This window comes from Cynocephalus volans, chromosome 5, assembly GCF_027409185.1.
Source record: "Cynocephalus volans isolate mCynVol1 chromosome 5, mCynVol1.pri, whole genome shotgun sequence".
Lineage (NCBI taxonomy): Eukaryota > Metazoa > Chordata > Mammalia > Dermoptera > Cynocephalidae > Cynocephalus > Cynocephalus volans.
Genome location: NC_084464.1, coordinates 134,877,628 through 134,899,674, shown reverse-complemented (window position 1 = coordinate 134,899,674; position 22,047 = coordinate 134,877,628).

The window sequence follows — 22,047 nt, the reverse complement described above, 5'->3', positions numbered from 1 at the left end:
ATCTCCTTCCTCAACATCCTACCATGCACCCCTCCTTCATCGTACTTTTTTCTTTTACTGCTGTTCTTTCTCCTTTTACTGCTGCTCTTCATCCTGTAGACACCATCATGACCTGCTGAAGCTTCACATCCACCCTTCACCAACCTGAGATTCCTGCAGTGTGTTTAATGTGCAGCAGCCCCACCAAGCTGTGCATAGTTCACAGATAGCTAAGAGCAAAGATGAGGCAGCTTCATTTGCTGGCAGGATAATAAAACACCTTTATAATCATTAGAGAGGTCATCCTTGAGCACAGCCTTCCCCACTGATCTGATGCCATCAAGCAGCACACCCTCCTACAGCCAGCTTCAGATGTTTGCTGTCATACCTGGTTCCTCAGTGGCCCTTTCTCTCTGTGCCCTGAATATTTTCTGTAAAATCACATACTGATGGGATGTTATGACTAGAAAGGGCCATAAAATGTATGTAGTCCAACATCTTTATTTTACAGATAAAGAGCTGAGGTCTGGAGGAGACGTTGAGCTGACACTATCAACAGAAATTGCTGAAAGATTAGATAAAGGTAGCAGAATTTGCCCATGACCTTCTAAAAGGCGATTTACTTCATGAATATGTCCCTGGCTATTTTTTATCGAACAGGTTGTGGTGGTTTTAGATCCAGGTCAGTTAGTGAATACTTTAGGCACATGTATTTCTCTTGATCACTCACCAGTTGAGAAGCTGGTGTATTATCACAAGGAGGTGGGGTTGTCTGCTTTTCATAGCAGCACAATCAAGCTCTTTCTGTTGGGTGGGACACTTTGTCCAGATTTCCTTTGTACCAGATGGCTCTCCCCTAAAGGCCCAAAAGCTCCTGGGATCATTAGGATTCCAGATGTGCTTGCTACTGTCGATCTGGGGAAACGCGGTGGCAGCTCTTTTCTTGCCAAGTATGTGATCAGCTGTTACAATGTATTCAGAAATGCTGTTTGGCATTTTTCTAATATACTTGATAGTTTTAATTTTCAATTTTGATCTCTGATATAGGCATTATGCAGTATTTTAAAATATTTAGAGTTTAAATAGTTAAAACCCTGCTATATGTATGGTGTGTTCTAAAAATGTATTGGTGAACAACTGAGATAATCTAATTTCCAGGTCCCAGAGTTCCATGGTGTCTCCTTTCTTAATACATTGAGCTTGTTCTAATTCCAGTTATACTCTTTCCATTTTGCAAAATAGCTCATTTTGTGTGTTAGTCAGCAGAATGCACTTTGATATTAGGGGAAAAAATGTTTTTACTTTAATGCGCTCCAGATTGGAGACCCTTATTAAGGCTGATCTGCCTTATTTCCCAGTTGTACTAATTAGAAGTACTAATTATTTCCATGCTAGTATCTCAGGACCATCTTTTGATGCATAAAAGTTTTGAGGGAATTTTTTTTGTAAAAAACTGACTGACTACAGGAATCATGTGAGAGATTTAATATTCTTTATTCCTAGGAAAAGAGCTTTATGTCAGTTCATTAGACTTTCGCCTCTGCTTCTTTGGTTTTGAGTCTGTTCTGGATTTCTGCCCTGTGAGAAGTAGTTGCCAGAATTCCCCTTCTTTATACAGCAGTTAGTGTAATTAATGCTGAAAAGGGACTTACCTCACTCATGATGCTAATAGGCTTCTCAAAAGCAGTTTTCCTGCCTGATTCTTGTCATTTATGAGGGAGCTAAACCAGATTTCCAAGATCCTTCCTACATGTAAAGTCATTGATTCTTTAAGACTTTGTGGTCATTTTCTAAACTCATAAATCAACCCATTTCTTGGTCTCATGAGAAATAATCCTGGTGTGTTTAGGGAGGAAGTGAGTTAATTTACTTTTCTGATGCAAAAGGTGGGAGAATGGAGAAAAGATTATCTTTCCAGCTGGAAGGCAATCCTTTCCCAGAGATAATCTCTTTTAAAAATTTCTGAACTCCAGAACAATACTACTCTAAAAAAAGAACTATTAAGTCACATAAATTGAGTGGGAATTAAATTTCTATTCACACTTTTACTGGTACAAAATTGTGTGAGTTATATAAATTATTTACAGTATATTATTGTCAAGGGCAAGTTTACTATAATTTAAATCATCTGGAATTGCAAACACATAGCTTATTTATGTGTTTAGTATCCCGTTGCTTAAGAAAAAAGACTATTTTTGTGGAATGCTATTTCAGTGAAGTCAGACTATGCAATAAGATAGAAAAAACAAAGCTATAATAGAGCACCACTTTCCTAAAAAATTACATATAATTGAAGTTGAGTTTATTTTATGAAAATAAAGCCAATAAAAATGAATTCCAAAAGTGTTTTTATTCAACATTGAATTCATTTATAACTAAAACAGCCAGCAGCCCTGGGGATGATTGCTGTGGGATGATTGCTTTGTTGTTCAGATGTAACGTTTGTAGGAGGCATAGGAAAACAGAAAGGTAGTAGTGATGGCTTTATCTGAATCCCATTAGCACTTGGGAGTCAACAGCCTCCTGATTTTTGAGAAGGGGAAAATTGGAGCTCAACAGGTACAAATCATTCCATTCTGCAATTAGTACGATTATCTCAAAGAAAACTTTTAACATTTAATACTTAGAATAAGGCTATTTTAGGTAATTGAATTGTTGGCCAACTTCCCCCAAATAGTCCTCCCTTAATAATTTTTTAAAATCACTTATCTGTGGCTACTGATGAAAACAACAAATGAAGCATAGAAGCAATTATAGGAAGGGAAAGTACCCAATATTATGTAAAATGCATTGGAACTGAATCATATGTAAATTTTTTAAAAGCTTTTCACTCTTAAATTCTGTTTCCTGGTATCCCTCCTTCATAACTGACTCACAGCCTATTTTGGGACAAACCTGACAGTACTACAATCCTTTCAACTGTATATTACATTTTATACAGAGAAGTCAGGAACTAACAGAATGATCAAATAATACTGATTAAGGGAACTCACACACATGACCCTGTGTATTAACACTGAGCATGTGGCCTCAAAGTCAGGGCTCACCTAAACTCTTCATGTTTTGAAGTCATGGTTCCTAATGCCATGTTTGGAAACACAAGTTGATTAGAAAAACCAACTGCACAGTGTAAGTGAAACATTTGATTTTGTCCTTTATTTGAAATATCTATTTTTCGGAGTGGCCCATGGCTCACTTGGGAGAGTGTGGTGCTGACAACACCAAGTCAAGGGTTAAGATCCCCTTACTGGTCATCTTTTAAAAAAAAAGAAAAAGAAAAAGAAATATCTATTTTTTTCCATGTCCTTCCTGTCAAAACTTACCTAACTTTTTAAATAATGAATTTTGTTATTTTAAAATAATCCCTTTATTTTATTTTATTTTTTTCCCTGAAAAGGGTTTGGAGCTTCATTTTCATCTTGATCCTAGTTGCTTTCTCCCCACTTTCTTTACTATGTTCAGTTAATGTGGTTTCAGAGCTGACATTAACTCCTTGACTTCAGGAAGATTTTTTCCAAGGACCTGAATCATAGGCCAGGAAGCGATGTGAATGGTTAGGTAGCACGTCCTTTACCTTCAGGCAGAGCCACACATAAAAGATGGTATTCATTTTTCATGGCTCTAGAGAAGATTGCACAATTTCAAGCCACATCGCATTTTGACATTTAGTCAACCTTGCTCTGTCTAACCAAAGTCTTCACACTTCCAACCCTGCCTGTTTTCCCTTGTTTTATACTCAGTAAAGACAACTAACAATCTCCTTGTAACCATCTCTCTTTATAAACTAAAAAAATGTATTCAGTTGTCCTCTGGCCTTCTCTTCAAGAAAATTAATGATAGTCCTATTTACCTCTCCTTATTGGTCTTATTTTCCAACACTTGAATCATTTTGCCATCTTTGTGGCTGTCTTCTAAATACTTTCCAAGTTCTCCAATCAGTCCTTAAACAGACGGCAGAAGTTCACATTTCCGAACAATACTAATTTGAGGTCACCTTACAACTCCTTCACATCATACTCTCATTCTACATTTACTTATTTTTATATTGGTCTTTTTAAATGTCCTATTATTAAAAGAATTTTTTTGGTTTAAATTTGTATTGTTTTTAACACAACTGGTTGGTTTCAGATAAGGGTGTTTATGTAAAGCAGAGGTTATTTGAATACAACACTGAGACATATGGAAGGTTTTTCAAAGAAGCATTTATAGAAATTATAACTAAAATAGTTTTATGTTCCTCTATTTAACATTTTTTCTAATATTTTTCCTCTATTTAATCTTGGATGAATTTTCCAGTTTTGTGTTTTTCCAGCAAATTTCTGTCCAAAAGAAAAGAATCAGAAACTAGCTGCATAAAACTAGTAGAATAACTATGCCAATTTAGTTTGGCATCAGTGTGATTATGAACAAATTTAGAGTTTTTAGGAATGTTTTGGGCTATTTCTGCAAGAATTATATTTAAGCCTGTGTTTATTTTCTTTTTTTATTCTTTTTCTTTAAAAAAAAAAAAAAGTAGGCTGAAAATGATTACAACATATGTAAGTATGCAATTTGGAGTTCATTAATCCCTCTGAAGGTTCAGGCCTTCAGAATGGTGGCTGAAGGTAACCTTGTCTGGCATGTTCAGTACTGGTCTTTGGGAAGTTCAGCAAAGTGCTGCCCTGGCACACATGCTGAATGGAAATTCACAATTTCCATTTACTTTGGGAGAAAACCAAGTCCATGGGGAAACTAGTCAACAGAAATACCGATTGAAGCTTAGGACGTAAAGGAAAATCCTCACAGGAGAACTTTGACATCCCCTGTCCCTTTTTTCCTGATGACGCAAAATGAACCTCTCATGAATTAGTACTAGAGAGCCTTAACTTTACTTAAGTCCAGAGAAACTCTACAAGAACACTCAACTAGAATTGAAGACTTTGAGTGGGCTACACATGCATTCAAATTCATCAATATTTCTACATTGAAAGAAGTATGAGATTGGTGCCTCAAAACACATATCACTTTTTTTATAGTAACACTTTATATTGGGGTCTTTTCCAACCATGACATTCATCCCTCCATGCCATTTCCTGGACATCAACAAAGCTGCTCTGTTTACATTAGAATATGTAGATTGATAGATCAATCTGTAGATATGTTTATAAGTACAGGTGCTAGATAATTCTTAAATTATGAAGATAATATAAGAATATTATTAAAAATTGAAGAAATAGGAAACAAAAGAAAAGCATCCATAATTCCACTACATAAACACAATAAACATTGCTTCATACATTGGTGTTATCTGTTCTTTTATACACAATTGAAATACTATTTTAGGTTGTGATTTCTTTTATTTAACATAATATGGGTAATGTTTCTCTTTACTACTAAAAACACTTTATGGGCACCATGTGAATAGTGGATATGCCATTCTTTACTCAACCATTTCTCCATTAAATGTTAAGTTGCTTCTAGTGTTTTGCAATTATGAATAATGTTAAGATGGTTTTGTGCATATGGATTTCTGGATTATTTATTAAGGATAAATTCCATGAAGTGAAATAAATGGGATAAAAGTATTAAAAATTTTAAAGCACCTGAAATATATTATAACAGCTTTCAGAAAATGTTTTAAAAATTAAAATACAATGAGCAATATATGAGAATACCAGTTTTACTAAACCCTTGCCAGCACTGAACATTGCCACTTAAAAAATTAGTTCCATATATTATTATGAATATTATTATTTTCAAAACTAAATATTTTAACCAAATACCATTATTGCTAACACTTTCTCTTTACATGAGGGAGAAAGAAAATATTAATTTATGGGTTAAATGTGCCCCCAAAAAGTTCATGTATTGGAAACTTGACCCCCATTGTAATGTTGTTAAAAGTGTGGAAGATCCAATTATGGCATTTGAAATGTGGGACCTTTAAGAGCTGATTAGATTGTGAGGACTGTGTCCTCGTGAATGGACCAATCCATTCATGAAGTAATGGGTGAGTTCTGATGGCTTTATACGAACAGCAAGTGAGAAGTTTAACTCACTCTCTCTCAGCCCAATCTCCCCGTGTGATCTGACATGTTGCTACAGAGTCACGACCCATTGAACAAGGTCTTAACCACATATGCTCTCAGCCTCCAAACTGTAAGAAACAAATTTCATTTCTTTATAGATTACTCAGCTACAGGTATTCTGTTATAAGCACCAGAGATGGACTAATACCATGCATTATTTAAAATATATGAACAAATCACTTTCCACTTCAGGTTTTCAGTGAGCAGCTTGGATTATTTGAAGAGTATAGTGACAAACTGGTATATTGTCCTAACTTTTGATCTACCCAATAATCTTGTGGCAGATTTTGTATAGCATCAAGGGCTGAAGTCTAACTGGTCTCTAGAGTTATACAACTGTTGTGTTGTGAGCTGTTGTCCTCCAGCCTTTTTCAGCCTCTAATTATTGAAGGGTCAAGGCCTGTTAATTATCACCCAGCTGTACATCAAACTCTTATGACCTAAAAGAAATGTTCTCTTGCATATACACTTTTTAGTGGCTTTAAGTTGGGAGCAAATTGTTGATAAAAGTGTTAAGCTCAGGAAAGTTAATTTCAGGAAAGCTCAGTGTTAATTTCAGGAAAGAAATTTCAGAGTCTAAGCAAGACTTTTCCTTTTCTCTTTACCTCATTTTCCTGACCCTGAGGTCTCATTCTTGCTATTCTTTGCATAGAACAAAGACCAGAAATATACATGCGAGTGCACAGGAACACACACAGAGAGAAAATTATTGCATGTATATACTTATGTATATACATGTGGGCATTTTTTTTTTTTTTTTTTTTTTTGGCAGCTGGCCAGTACATACATGCGCATTTTCTGAAAGAACCCACCAGAAGCTGTTGTTGGTGGAGAGTGGGGGGTGGGGATAGATCTTCTCTTCCCTAGGCACTCCATCTGGTAATCAGGAATTATGTTTGCCCTCAAAAATCAATTTAGTACAAAAATGGATCACTTTCATGAGTGTTCAGAAAAGATATTCATTCATTTCCTATAAGACACTAAGCATATGTGACCAATATAAATGGATTGTCACTTTTGCGTGGTCAAAGAGTCAATGCAACAGGATGGAATGACTTTAGCAGATGTTTAAGTAACAGACCATTCAGATTAATTTTTCTTTGTGCTCTTGAGTGTTATAGGCTTACTCTTGTTGAGTTCAATGGGAAGGAGAAAGAAGGTTTGCAGACCAAGTCAAGATGACTAACAAGCACGGTATACGTGAGACAAAGCCTTCCCATAAATCTACCCCCTAGTGTCTCTCTTCTGCAGCCCCAGTGATTTATGGCAATAGCAACTATAAGACCTGGATTTTCAGTCCTTCTATAAACAGCATTTGGAATTCCCCATGGGGGACCTTGGGGTACACTGAAAATAAGGAAACATAAGGAACTACTATCTGTTTACATAGGATCCACTTCTGGCTTTGAGTAGAGCCCAATAGTTAAGAATTAAATATAAGTAAAACACGTTTATCTTGTGTTTAACAAATATCCATTGATTGACTACTATGGCCCATGTTTGTATGCAATTATGCTAAGGCACTGGAAATTGGCTTCTGAATAAATCAGGACACAGTCCCTTCCATAGGGCTTATAGTCTGGGGATATCTAAATTATGAACAATAAGCAATAGAAATGCTTTGTTTTATTTAAGAAGTATTGTTTTTTCTTTTCTGATGCCCCTACCCTTTTTAAAATTTCTGTGTCCTAGAAATAAAGATTTGCTCCTAATTAATTTTTAACCATAGCTTTATGAAAAGGCATCTTATTTTATCATCTTTCTTTTCTGTATTAGTCCGTTTCTGTTGCTTATAACAAAATACTTGGTACTGGGTCAATTGTAAGAAATGAAATTTATTACTTGCCATTTCAGGGAACACATCTGGTGAGGGTCTTCCTTGGTGGTAATGAGAGGGTCTCACATGACAGAATGGCAGAACAGAGAGAGAGACAGCTCCTCATGCATTCTCCTTTTAAAGCCCTCAGAACCATGCCCATGACCACCGTTTTTAATCCATTCACTACGACATGGTCCTACAATCTAATCACCTCTTCAAGGCCACACCTTTCAATTACCGTAATAGGATATCCCACCCTCTCAACACTATCACAATGAGAGCAAAGTTTTAGGGGAACATTCAATCCAAGGCATTTTCCTACAAGAAACTAATAATTAAAACAGTGATATATTTTGCACCATCTGGAAAGAAAATGAATACTGAAGCTATTAAGAATGAATTCCTCCTTTTTCAAACAGGTTAATAAGGCAGAAAGAAACCCTAAAGTTAAAAGAAAATGAATTTAAAATAAAATTTTCAAATAAGATGTTATCAATATACTAATTTGCTATATGTGTAATAGTTGCAATCTAAGTCATTTTACTTCAAGTGTATATGAGGATACTTCAAAAAGTTTGTGGAAAAATAGAGTTAAAAGATGATTCAAGTCTTTCCATGAACTTTTTAGGTACCGTTGTACGTATTTGGAGTCAATGTGGTGAAGTCATTAGAAGCCTGGGCTCGCTAGCTGCATGTACGTTTCCCAAGTTACTCCCATTTCTGTAAAATGGGGATGATGATAATAATAACTTCCCCATAGGGATGCTATGAGCATAAAGTGAGTCAATTAATGCAAAACACATAGAATAATCCTTTTCCTCCTTGGCTTTAGCTATAATCTTTTGTCCCAGGTAGATGCAGTTTGTTCATCCACCTGACGAAGTTTTCCAGCAATGACCTTCACTTTTCTGGTCTGGGTGAATGACAAATGTCTTACATTGGCTCCTTCAGGTAGCTCCCAGACAGGTTAGAAAAGACATACATGCCAAAACCAGGGACCAGGGTAGAATCAGGTGCTAACTCCGAGGACTGCCAATGAGTTGGGAAGGGGGTGGGGTAGGAACAACACCACGAAGCTTTCCTACCATTTTTAAGATAACATTTGGTGGGAGAGAGGGATTCAGCATTTACTTGGTTGCTATAAACCTTTGACTGTTTTCCAGAGTTTTAACAAATTTTGTTCTGAGAGTTTCTGCTTGCTTTTTGGTGTTTCTGTCGGGGAGCAGAAGCTTGGAGTTGCCAACTCTGCCATTTTGCTGTGTCACTTCCTTGGATAAGATTTTACAGGTTTCCTTGTCCATGATTCTCCCTCTCCATAAATGGAGCAAGTGCCTAGTTATTCTGAGGATTAACTAAAATAATGAGATAGTAAACTTGCCTGCCCACTGTAAATACTTTATAAAAAATATTAGTAGTAATTATTATTCTGAAATACAGTGTGAGTCGAAGTGAGTGATGTTCTAGGTCTAGGAACACTTCAATACTAGGTGGCAGTGACATTTAGTTCTTTTTATGAGATGGCTAGAGGTAGCATCATTCATTCCTCAGTGGCAGCCTCTTGCCCTCGAATATCTGGAATGTCCCTTTGATCCTTGACCACAACATGGATCCTAAATTATATTTCATAAATATTATAGGGTTTCTAAGGCCTGGGCACAAAGTATGATAAAATACAAATTCATTTCTCATAAGGATAAAGGACACTTGTGGTATATTGAAATGTTTCTTAGAACCCTCTAAAAAATAAATAGGAAAGAAAATATAGACAGAAAAAAGAGGGGAAAATAAAGCTGTATATGATGTCCTGTCAGAACACCTAGAGAAAACACATGGAAATGCCATGGAAAGTACCTGCAAAGGGAAGCAACTATTGCAGGACTTTCTTGGAATGCTCACAGCCTCACACTGTGATTCCTAACTTCCCAGATGTTAAGAGCTCAAGTGATCCAGCTGGGATCAGAACTGGCACCTCTTAAAGTTGAAATTCAGTACTTCATGAAACTGTCCACTTCTCCACATGTTATATAGATGTTGTTTATTCCCTGGACATTCTCCTACATTTCTTCATGGGCCTAATGACCTATCCACTGAATACCAAAGAGATATTGGATAAAGAATTATTGTCGAAATGTATGATTAACTTGGCTAAATGCTAACCCAGTTTTGCAATAAAAACCTTACATCGCTGCCATTCAAAACTTTGTAAAAGATGTATTCATGGCATTTTTGCTTATGCAGAAAAGTATATTTCATATTGGTCAGGTATTGTGCTTAACATGTGTTTCATATCAAATACAAGAAAGATCTAGTGCAAGCTAAAAAAAAAATATTGGCAGGATCTGCTGCGAGTGAGTCTTCCAGCACATCTGGGAACCTCTGTAAAAAATTAACTCAACGTTCTGGACTCTTGGGATGGCCAGATTATTAACTGGTTTTGTAGCAGCACTCTGTGCAAGCCAAGGCACATAAGAAATATTTAAGACCTGCAGACCATTAAATAATGTATGGTTAGCTTACTGCATGCAAAAAACAGCAACTATTTTAGTGGACATATCTAGTTCTATTCACAAAGGAAAAAAGAAACGATGCATTTGTTGACAATTGCATTTGGCAGTCTAGACTCTATGGCTAGAGTGTTAACAGGAGATTGAATATCAGACTTTTTTTTCTTAAAAGAAAATTGAACATTCTGAATTATAGTATAGAGCACATTATAATATTACATTGACCCTAAATCCGACATCTTTTGTATAAGGAAGCAGTAGGAACATTTCTTCTAGAACTTTACATACATCCAGATCCAGATTTCTATTTTTTTCCCCTCTTGTCAAGTTTCTTTTTGGAGGTAAGCTCAAAGAGAAAAATGCTAAGGAATATAGTGTTATTTGCAATGAGAGATATTTAAAACATTTCTCTTTTCTCCATAAAGCCTGGGAGTGGATGTTTGTTCATTGTTTAACATAGGCCTTATATCATCTTTATGTAGTGTAGTGACCCTGAAGTAGCCATACTTAATTTCTTGCCTATGCCCAGTGGATAAACACCACTCAATTCATGTTACTTCCCTTTGGTAGAAGTTGGTCCAAGCAAATTAGAGACCCCTAGGAAGCCTAAAAATATACTGATACTCCAGTGCCCCCAGTTCCTTTGGATGGGACCCTAGTGCTGTTATTTCATTTTTTAATTTCATCATAGTCTGTAGCTATGATTGAGAACCACTGGAAAGCAATGTGCCATTAGAGAGGGGAAAGAAAATCTCATCACATCACAGTGTTTGGACAAATCCAGATGATTTATTGAATTGAATCTATGCAAAAAGATTTGAAGATTTTTTTTCCCAGCCATATTTTGTGTTATAGTCATAAACAATAGTCTGAAAGATGAAAACAGCCAGTAGTTAATATTTTTTTCTAATGAGTATATTTGGTAGTAGACTAGAGTTTGAACACTTTTCTACATCTTTATGCAAAGGCAAAATAACATTTTTTTTGTTTTGGGGGGGTTGGCAGCTGGCCAAATCCTTGACCTTGGTGTTACAAGGCTATGCTCTAACCAACTGAACTAAAAAAAATGGTATCGAATTGCAATGTCAGGAGCTAAACAGCCTTATAAGTACAATAAGGAGTAGCTTCGTTCACTTTCAGTCATTTATGGAGACACCAACTACTCTTAGTTAACCCCATTCTATATCATTTTATCACCTCGACATCAAAAATTTACAAGAATTAAAACACTAAAAGAAATAAAGACGCATGTCAAACCAGAACATTTTGACATAATAATTATCTCTTAATTCTAGTAGCTCAAGTGAATGGGATTTGTGATTCCCATTTTTAATTGTTTAGGGATTAATAACTTATTCACTCAACAGATATTTATTGAATGCCTACTGCGTCCCCTTTAGGACTCGTGAAATTTATAGAGATCATAAACAAAATGAATAAGAAAATTACCTATTAGGAGGTGTTAAGTGCCATGGAGAAAAATAAAGCAAGAAGGGGGAAGGAAGTTTCCATTTAAACAGGGTGTCAAGACAGTTTTCACTGAGAAGGTGACATTTGAGCAGACAGCTGAAGGACACGAGAGCAATGCAGATATATGAGCAAGGAAAGTTTCAGGCTGAAGGTCAGCAAGTGCAGCACCTGGAAAGAAGTCCTTTTACTTTTGCTGTAATTGTTTGCATATAGATTATTTCATTAACACAGCAAGTTTTTTCTATCAAAAGATTCTATCTCCTCCAGCCTCCTTCTAAATCATCATACTTCTGTTGACATGTTTGATGGTATAAGTACGGATAATAATAACCCCTACCAATTATTGAGACCTAGAAGAACCTAATCCTAACCTGTCCTTAACCCTAACTCTAATTTTGCCAGTTTTTCCAATATGGAGACTAAGGCCAAAAGAAATTAAGTAACTTTCCCAGGTACTCATACAGAGTCGTGTGTAGCTGCCTTAATTTTATTCTGGGTCTGTCTGACTCCAAAGCCCATGCTCAAAACAGCAATATCTAGTAATTTATTCCAACTCTGCTCTGAAATAAATGCAAGGAGGCTTCTCTGAACCACCGTAGACGTTCTGCAAACAGCATAAATAACTTCTCTCTGTACAATCTTCTGTAAGTCACTTTACCTCTGTCAGAATCTGTTTCCCCATCTGATAAATAAGGGGACTGAACTAACTCATCTGTTAAATACTTCCCAGCCACAAAATACTGTGATTCTGTGATAGATTAACTTTGGCTACTTTAACATAGTTTGAGTCCTACCACATCAATGGCATAGTCAATAAACAGGTATTCATTGCCTTCACTGCCTTGTCTCTGAAACAGGCACAGTCTACAAACAGCACTCCCCAAATGATTTTTGCTTAAGAATTTAATTCTGTACTTTGGTATAGAATACATAAGGGTTTGATCTAGATATCTTAGCCTTATGTAGACTCTCAGGTCGAAACTCCACTGCCCGTAGGACCAGGCAGGACATTTAAGAAGGTGGAATGGAATGTGTGTATGAACATGGCTCTGTGCCAACTCAAAACAGCCATTTTAGAAATGTTGAAAAGCTGTGCTTGTGTCAAACCCAACTCCATGTGCCTATTTTGCTATGTGTTTTAAATTAAAAATGTGATATGTGATCATTGATTCTGAAGGTATTAATGGAAAAATATGTAAGAAAATGGACTCCCTTAAAGAATCTAAAATGACCACGTATCACCTCCCTACCTACTCGTGTCACCTATTTTTTGCTCCACAGCAGCCATCTCAATCACCAGCATCAGAAAATATGTTCCATGAGGGCAGAAAATATCCATCTGTTCACAGCTATGCCTGTGGCTCTTAGAACTGTGCCTGCTGTACAATGGGTTAGCCACAAATATTTATTGAATGAGTAATTGAGTTAATTTCAAAATTGAGGATAAATCTGAGTTTTCAGAAACCAGTGTCAGTTCTCAGCTGACATCTTAAAATGTAACAGTTGAGACTTGGACTCTAGCCTTCAATCAGTCACTAACTTAAGTTTTGTTACCATCTGGTCCTCAGTTTCCTCAACCAGAAAGCAAGGGGGGGGGTGAGAAAAGGTCCCGTCCAGCTCCCCAAATCTCTGATTCTCTGAACTCTAGTACTGGTGGAGAGTATAGAAAACATTTGATTTATTAAGTTTGACCTGGATATCTTGACCTTATGTAGACCAGAGTTAAAACTCAAGTGCTTTCTGGGCCAAGCAGGAAATAATAAGTAAGAGAAGTAGGTTTGGTGGTGAATTGCCTTAAGCAATTGGCAGTCACAAGGGCCAAACTGAAAAATATCGAAACCAACAAGAATGCAAATGAAGTAAAACCACAAAAGAAGGAACGTTTGTCTAGTTGCTTGGACTCAAAATCTCTTCAAGGGTCAAGAATAGTCTCTGTGCTCCTTGTTATATGGATGTAATTAATGTTAAGCAACTGAATGAGGGTAAGTCATTAGCTTGCAGAGATCAAAATGAGACTCCTGATCGCTGCAAATCATTCTTCCCGTCGCCCTCCACACCCAGCGCTTTCTCTCTCTTGTCACAGTCCCCAGCTGGTTCATGCTCACAGCAACTCACCTCTGATGTTACAGCAGCCTCCCGATCTCCTCAGCTCTGGTCTTTCATGCAAACTGCTGAGGGTCCTGAATTCCCCCGGCATGAAGGACATATCACTGGTTAAAACCTTCCACCATTCAGCTTCCACCTAGTTTCCCATCATTTCTCCCATGAGTCTTCTATTTCCGTGAAATTATTCAGCCATCATTTTGCCCAAATGTGCTTCATTACGTTTTACTCCCACACCTATGTTTGCTGTCACGCCCACCTTGGACACGCTCTACCACCTTCTCATCAGTCCACTGGCTGCCAGCATTGTAAAGACCTGTTCAAGTCCTACTTCCTCCTTGAAGCCTTGCTCAACAACTTTGCCTGCATTCTTGCTTCCTCCTTTAATCTCTGACAAAACTTCATAGCTATACCGTATACTTCACCTGGAGAGGTATTTGATATCAGGTTCTGTGTCTGCTTTGTCCTGCTCCCCAATCTGAATGTAATGTCCTAGTGACCAACTAGTTTTCTTTGTGCTAGGAAAGCAACCTAGGTAGTAGCATCTTGGACATAAACAAATGCTTAGTAAATACTTGTTGAATGCAATAAGCCCATCCAAGAGAGTAAATGAAAGAAGCATTATTTTCCATCCGGATACAAAGAACTGAACTCAAAATTAGTATTTCCAAGATGTCATTATACCCTGTGATACTAGCCATGGAACCTTTCCTTAAAGCCTCACTGAAGCAGTTTGAGGCTTCAAAAGTCCAAGTCCAGTTAGCTCAGTTGGTTAAAGCATGGTGCTAATAACACCAAGGCCTAGGGTTTGAACCCTGTACCAGCCAGCTACCAAAAAATAGATAAATCAATAAAGCAGTTTGAGAAGCAAGCTTTCACTTCCCTAGACATAAAGCATTTCTGCTACTTTTGATCATGCATCTTGATGTGGAAGAAAAACAACTTCCTTGGCTAATGAGACAAGCATTTTGAGAATTTCTGTTTGTATCTTAGGAAGAATTAACAACTTTAGCACAAACTGCTAAAGTGATTTATGGAAAGTTATATGCAAATTGTTATGTATAAGTCAAAAATAAATCAGGGAGAAATTCATATTTTCTGATTTGGTTCTTCTAATCATTATCACAGATGATTTTAAAATTATTTTTGTATACATGTATGTATTTATCTTTTTGGACCAATGTTCTTTAAATAAAGATGAAGTGGATGGATTGGAGAAAGATGCTTCCTTCCTAGTATTCCCATCATTCCATTAATTGGAGGCATTTAACAGAATTAAGACTTCGGCTCATTTTTTACAACAGGAGAAGTATTAATGATTTATTTCTAGGTTCATTTCCAGAGCCTGTACAAAATCTCTGGACATCTGACATCTCCCTAAATGTGATATTCAATATACCCCATGTTCTAGTGTTTAAATCATAACCTATGATAGTACTTTTAGATTTTAAAACTGTGTAGTTAAGCATTCAGCAGTTACTTTCTAAGGGTGATCTTCCCTCCATCTTCATACCCAAAGACTTTCAATTCTATCAGACAAGAAAAATTTTCCCTCCTTTACCTCCTGGGACTTGTTGGAAATAAGTTGAAAGACTATACCACTCATACTAGAAAAATAATTTTCTTAAGAATCTCTTTCCTAAAGAAAAAAAAATCTAAAAAATTTAAATAAGTGAAGCTAAAAAAAATAAAATAAAAAGATTTTTTTTAAATAAATAAACCAGTGAAGCTAAGTTTCACTGATTTTGTGGAACTTACAATTTTAAACCATGTCTTTTTAAACCATTTATTCAAATTGTTTTGTCTGCAAAATAGTACAAGTATTCATTCTGTTTTTCAGAATGGACATGCTGTTATTTATTAAATAAATGAACTTTTAAAACTTTCATAAAACTTTAATAAATCCAATTACTTTTGAAATGTCAGTTGTGATAATGGCATGAGGCTTATACAAAAAGTAAAGTTGTCAGAAACACATTCCAAAGAAATTCTAGATGAATTGTCATGATGTCTGAGATTTGTTTTAAAATATTCCAGCCAAAAATAAGGCAGGATAGGTGAAAATAGAATTGGCAAAATACTGATAATTGTTAAAGCTGGGTGATAGGTACGTAGAGGTTTATTATACTGTTTACTTTTCTTCACGCTTAAACTTTTTCATAATAAAATATTTAAAAATTCCATACTGTTGTTCTGCTGTTCTTGTTAGATCATCACACCTTTTGCTCCTCCCCGGTCACTCTCTCAAGGTGTATATCCTATTCAAGAAATCCTCCTGAATCTTTAGGCCATGGAAAGAAAGAATGAACCAAAGAGCACATTGCGGATTCTGCCAGGAGTCAAAGCCCGGGTGCTGGTCACCTCTTCAGCCTCCAACTTTCAGCAGAGCCATAGGTGTCTCATGAAGACTCGGCAGGCTTGTCCTCTGATAATAAATTTTCTCACTTCTTTGAAGTACCTAAAGCTACAGGAGTTGCTTATGGAGCATTGCCTAGAAGCTGTTGCAGCATACATAGTTATTCGTGGAAAATAGACTATACGAGTTCTACAGATAATTTGCTATGGGTACTTAGCTTCTTGGGAATCATGAAGGATGGCACGTTACACTTACATGATACCATCACAAAGAACAAGAAGCATGGGGACACAAGTCATTAAACTTGGTGTTATCAGTACCACACTTTACCAAGTGAGCCGCTGGCCAGCCCAAGAAGGTATTTTTGATGATCCTGATTTTAATAGGAGCAGCTTCAACATGTAGAAGACTTTTTAAACAGATAGTGATAAAGAATCATTTATAAGTAAATGAGATCTGGAGGAATGACATTTGTTTTACACAAACGCCACAGGGACACAAGGTAATTAGATCTTAATATAGAAAGAAAGCTCAAATATGGCAATTTTCCTAAATGGGTATATAGTTATAAAATTGATTGGGACTTTTTGGAATTAAAACAAATGCAAGAAAGTTGCTATGTCTCAGAGCATTTTTGACACTCATGGTATGACAGATTTACAGGTGCTTGGGAACATTTTAATTAGTCACATCTGGAAATAATGCTGGCAGTCCTTCCTAAGATCTGTCCTTCAAAACCAATTCCTTATTTCAGTGACTATTATCTGGCCTTGGCCTGGGAGATTCCAGGGGACTTTCTCACATGCTGGAGAGGATTTCTTCTTCTCTTTACCTCAGTAAAGAGACTTAAAACCATTTCATGAGAAAGGAACAGAGGACAGGAAGAGGGCTGGTTAGCCTGGAAATAAAAGGCCAAGGGGAGACACGATGGCAACTTTCAAATATTTGAGGTGTAACTTTATAAAAGAGAGAGTAATAGGCTGGCCAGTTAGTTCAGTTGGTTAGAGGGTGGTGCTGATAATATCAAGGTCTGGGGTTCGATCCGGGCTTGTATCAGCCAGCCAAAAAAAAAAGAGAGAGAGAGAGAGAGAATAGACCCTTCTGTGAAACTCAAGAGTATATGAGAACCAGTGACTGCCGTTTTAAGAATCCAGATTTCAATTCAACCTATAAAGAACTTTCTAACAACTGGAGTAGGACCTTAGTTAAATAAGTAACTCCTTTGAATGAATTCATACTGTGGCTACCTGGTGAGCGTGAGGGATGTTTTACAGGCTGCTTGAAATGTGGCCCATGGATCGGTGCTGGTCCACACATTCTTCTTTTTTCCTTGAGATTTAAATTTTTTATTTTATTTATTTTATTTTATTTTTATTGAAACATATTTGAGTGTATGTATCTGTGAGGTGCAGAATTTAATATCGATACCTGTGTGCAATATGTGATGCTCAAATCAGGATAATTAGTACATTCAACATTGTACAATGTAATAGTTCCTCATGGCCCTTTACCATCTCCTCCCCCCACCAACCCTCAGTTCAGTTCTTTCCTTTTGAAAGTTCAACATATTATTATGATTGTTGTTTCTTTTTTAAATTTATTTATTTGTTTTTTTTTTTTTTTTTTAGCTTCCACTTATGTGTGAGGACATGCGGTATTTCTATTTCTGTGCCTGGCTTCTTTAACATAACTTTCTCTAAGTTCATCCATGTTGCTGCAAATGGAGCCTTAAATTTTAATGACATTTTTACGGCAGTTTGATTTCTAAAATCATGTTTCCTGTATATGAAAAACCTATTACAGTTATCAGAAAATTCCATTCATAAAATGTAGACCATTTACATATTTATATATCAAATATTTTATGTGCTTATCTGATATACTGATAGACATAGGATGGTAATCTATGTTAGATTTTTTTTTTTATTATTGTGGTAAGAACTCTTAACCCAAGATCTATCCTCTTAACAAATTTTTAAGTGTACAATATAGTGATGCTAACTATAAACATAATGTCATACAGCAGATCTCTAGAGCTTAATCATCTTGCATAACTGAAACTTTGTATCTTTTGATTTGCAATGTATTTCTCCCTCCCTGAAACCCCTGGAAACCACCATTCTATTCAATGCTTCTATGTGTTGGACGGTTTTATGTATCTCATATATGTGGAATTGTGCAGTATTGTCCTTCTGTGAATGGCTTATTTCACCTGGCATAATGTCCTCAAAGTTCATCCAAGTTGTCTCAGATAGCAGGATTTCCTTCTTTTATAAGGCCAAATAATATTCCATTGTACATATGTACCACATTTTCTTTATCCATTCATCCATCACTGGACATTTAGATTGTTTCCTCATCTTCGTGGTTGTGAATAATCACAATGAACACAGGAGTGCAAATATTTCTTTGAAATCCGATTTCCATAGATTCTTTGATATTAGTCCACAAGAGAAGGAGTTTGTGCTAGACTGTAAATATATGCACTGCTCTTTCATCCATAAAGTCTTGCTATGGAAAGAAAATGTTGGTGGAACTAAACAATGTCCTTAGTGACATTCTTGGGTGCTTTGATTATTACTATTGCAGTGGAAAGAATTTATTCTTTAAGTAGTTAATGAGACTACAGACCTTTCATAGTAATCAAATGAACACACTGCAAAATACATATAAATGGAAAGTACCTTTTAATACTAAGATCTATATTTCACTGATTGAGGATATGTTGAACATTTCACAGCATTATAAAGTTGCCCCCCAAAAATGGATCACTGGTGTACCCTGGAACTTACTGTAAGGAATCTATTGATTGGATCTGCATTAGGCAGATACTGTAAATTGAATAAATAATATATATTGCATAGGTATATGTACTTCTGTTTAAGAATATAATTATTCTGGTATGATTATAAAATAAGAATTGATTTTTAAGTGCTATGGAATTAAAAGTAGCTTTTCATTGTATTTTCCCAAGCAGTGTATACTAAAAGTACCATTTCAGTTATGTGGAGATCCAAAACACGTTTTTTGTAGTGTCTTTACACCAATAAGTTTGATAATCATTCAGGGCCTCTGAGTACAGCTGCATAGTTTGCACACTGCACATATCACATATAGCTGGAGTTCAGCTCCCATGTGCTTACGCAGCCACCAAATCTGGCAGTAAAACTGCATCAGGCCTAGGGTAACCAACCGTACTCCTTTGCCCAGGACTGTGGTTTCCCAGGACAGGAGACTTTCCATGCTACAAGCAGCACCATCCTGGGCAAACCACCCTAATCAGGGCACAGATATGCCATATGTGCTAGCTTCAGCCTTGGAATCCTTCCTGTGAAATGTAGGTCTGAACGAGCTGAAATGCTGAAGTCATTTTCACATCACTTCTTTTCTCCTTATGTTTTAAAGGTGAAAGACCCATGTAATCATGCCAACCTCTTGACCAAGCCTGATCCGAGAACCTTCTGGACTAATGATGATTCAGGTATGATTGGAAAAATACACTCTGGCCCTGTGATGTGCAGGATGCATTCTGTAGCAAAGCCCTACCCAAGGTTTGGGGAAATTTCTGTTTGTTTGTTTGTTTGTTTATACCTAGCCCAACACTTGAATATACTTTACAATCAATTTTATCATTAAAGTCCTTTCCTTATATTTTATTTTTCAACATCTAAGGCATATATACCATGAGGTGCAGCTTTGTGGATTGTGCAGTATATTCAAGTTTGGGGGGGAACAGAGGAATGAGCCTATTTTCTGGAGTGTGGGACAAGGGAGTAGAATATAGTGGACAAATATACTCGTCCAAGTTCCTCTTCCAGGACAAGGAAGTAATTAGAAAACGTAAGATGAGTCATACTTCATAATGCTTATGGGAGGGTAAATATGACATGCACTGTGAGATCCAGGGGTAGAAATCTAATGAGAATCAGAAGAATGCCTCTTTATAAGATCAGAGAGTATGCTTCAGATTATGTAATTAAAAATTGCACTCAAAGTGTAGGGTATGTCTTTATAGGAAACAGAAGACATTCTTTTTCACAAACACATATGAGCCATGAGGCCTAACTGCACAAAAGTAGATGACAGAAATGAAAACGGAAGTGAAGCAAAAAAGGAGCCAAAACAATTAAGAGAGTGATAATAGAGCTTTCACCTTTTCTAGTTAAACAGGGTCTAATGAAATAGAAAGCCAGTGCTGATACCTACTATTTATATTATGCCTCACACTTTTATAGAGTGCATTCACGAGACTCTAGTGTTTGCAGTCACCCTGTGAAACAGGAGGGAAAGCCTATCCTCATGGTCCCCATGTTAGAAATGAGATAACAAGATAAAGGGGTTGGCTGACATGCCCAAGGCTCAGAGCCAGAAAATACCAGGGCTGGGAGTAGGAGGGAGAGCTGGGTGCCCAGCTGTATAGACACTTCCTAGGAAGAAGCAGCCATCCTGTGAGAAGCAACTTGCACTAAGTCTGTGCTTCCATCTTTTCTCCATAGAAGAGAGTCAGAGGCTATGCCTATCAGCAGAAGCAGGAGGACTTGAGGAGCAAAGTGAAAAACTCTCTAATGGCTTTTTTCTTTTTCAAAGACCAGAATTACGGTCTAAACTTATTATCAGTTTCATCTGTCAAAAATTTTTTTCTCTCTTGTTTTATGTCTGTCTTTTGAAGAAAGATGAAGAAACCTGAAAATGTATTGGCCTATTTCTGCCATCATTTCAGTCCATTAAGAGTATAACACCTCAATAAACAACCCATCTACCGGCTCATCCTGCTGTTAGATCTACAGCATGTGTGTTGTGAAGAAGCAGTGGAGAATAAAACGTTACAATTAAAAAGTAAATGATTCTGGGTGTTATGTAAAGAGAATGGAACGGGAGGAGAATCCATATAGGACAGTTGAGAAAATGTTGCTCAGACTCTTTTAGAAGCTGGAGAAACTGTGTTACAAGAAAAATTAATGCAGACCGTGTAGAGTAATAGGAGTAAGAATACTTCAGATCTACTCAGTTTTAAAACATTTTTATTATTTTTGTGTCATCAGTGGGGTTACAAAGATAGAGTGTCCTTTCTGTAGCAGCTCATCTAATGAAGATCCTCCCCAATAACCAACTCATAGATCAGGATCTATGCCTAGAGTGATTTTTTTTTTTTTTTTTTGCTTAGTTATTCAATCAATTACTGAGATGGAATATTAAAATCTCTACCTATGGTGGTGGAATTGTCTGTCACATCTTTTAATTCATTCTCAATTTTTGCTTCATATTTTGAAGCTCTAATATTAGGCACATGCATCTTTATGATTGTTATGATTTTCTAATGAATTAATCATCTTATCATTAGAAAATGTCCCTCTTTTTCTCTGATAAAAGTCGTTGTTTCAAATCTATATTCTGATATTCATATAGCCAGTCCAGTCTAATTATGCCTAGTCTTTTCATCATAAATCTTTTCTATCTATTTACTTTCAACCTACATCTTATAGTTTAAGTACTTCTCTTATATACATCATGTGGTTAGATTTTCCCTTTAAATCCTATCTAACAAAAGTGAAAAAATATTAAACAAAACAAAACAAAATCCTATCTGACAATTTGTTTTTTATTTGAGATGTTTAGATCACTTACAGTTAAGTAATTATTGACATGGTTAGATTTAACTCTACCTTTTTTTTTTTTTGCATGGCTGGCTAGTACCGAGATCTGAACCCTTGATCTTTGTCCTATCAGCACCATGCTCTCTCAAGTAAG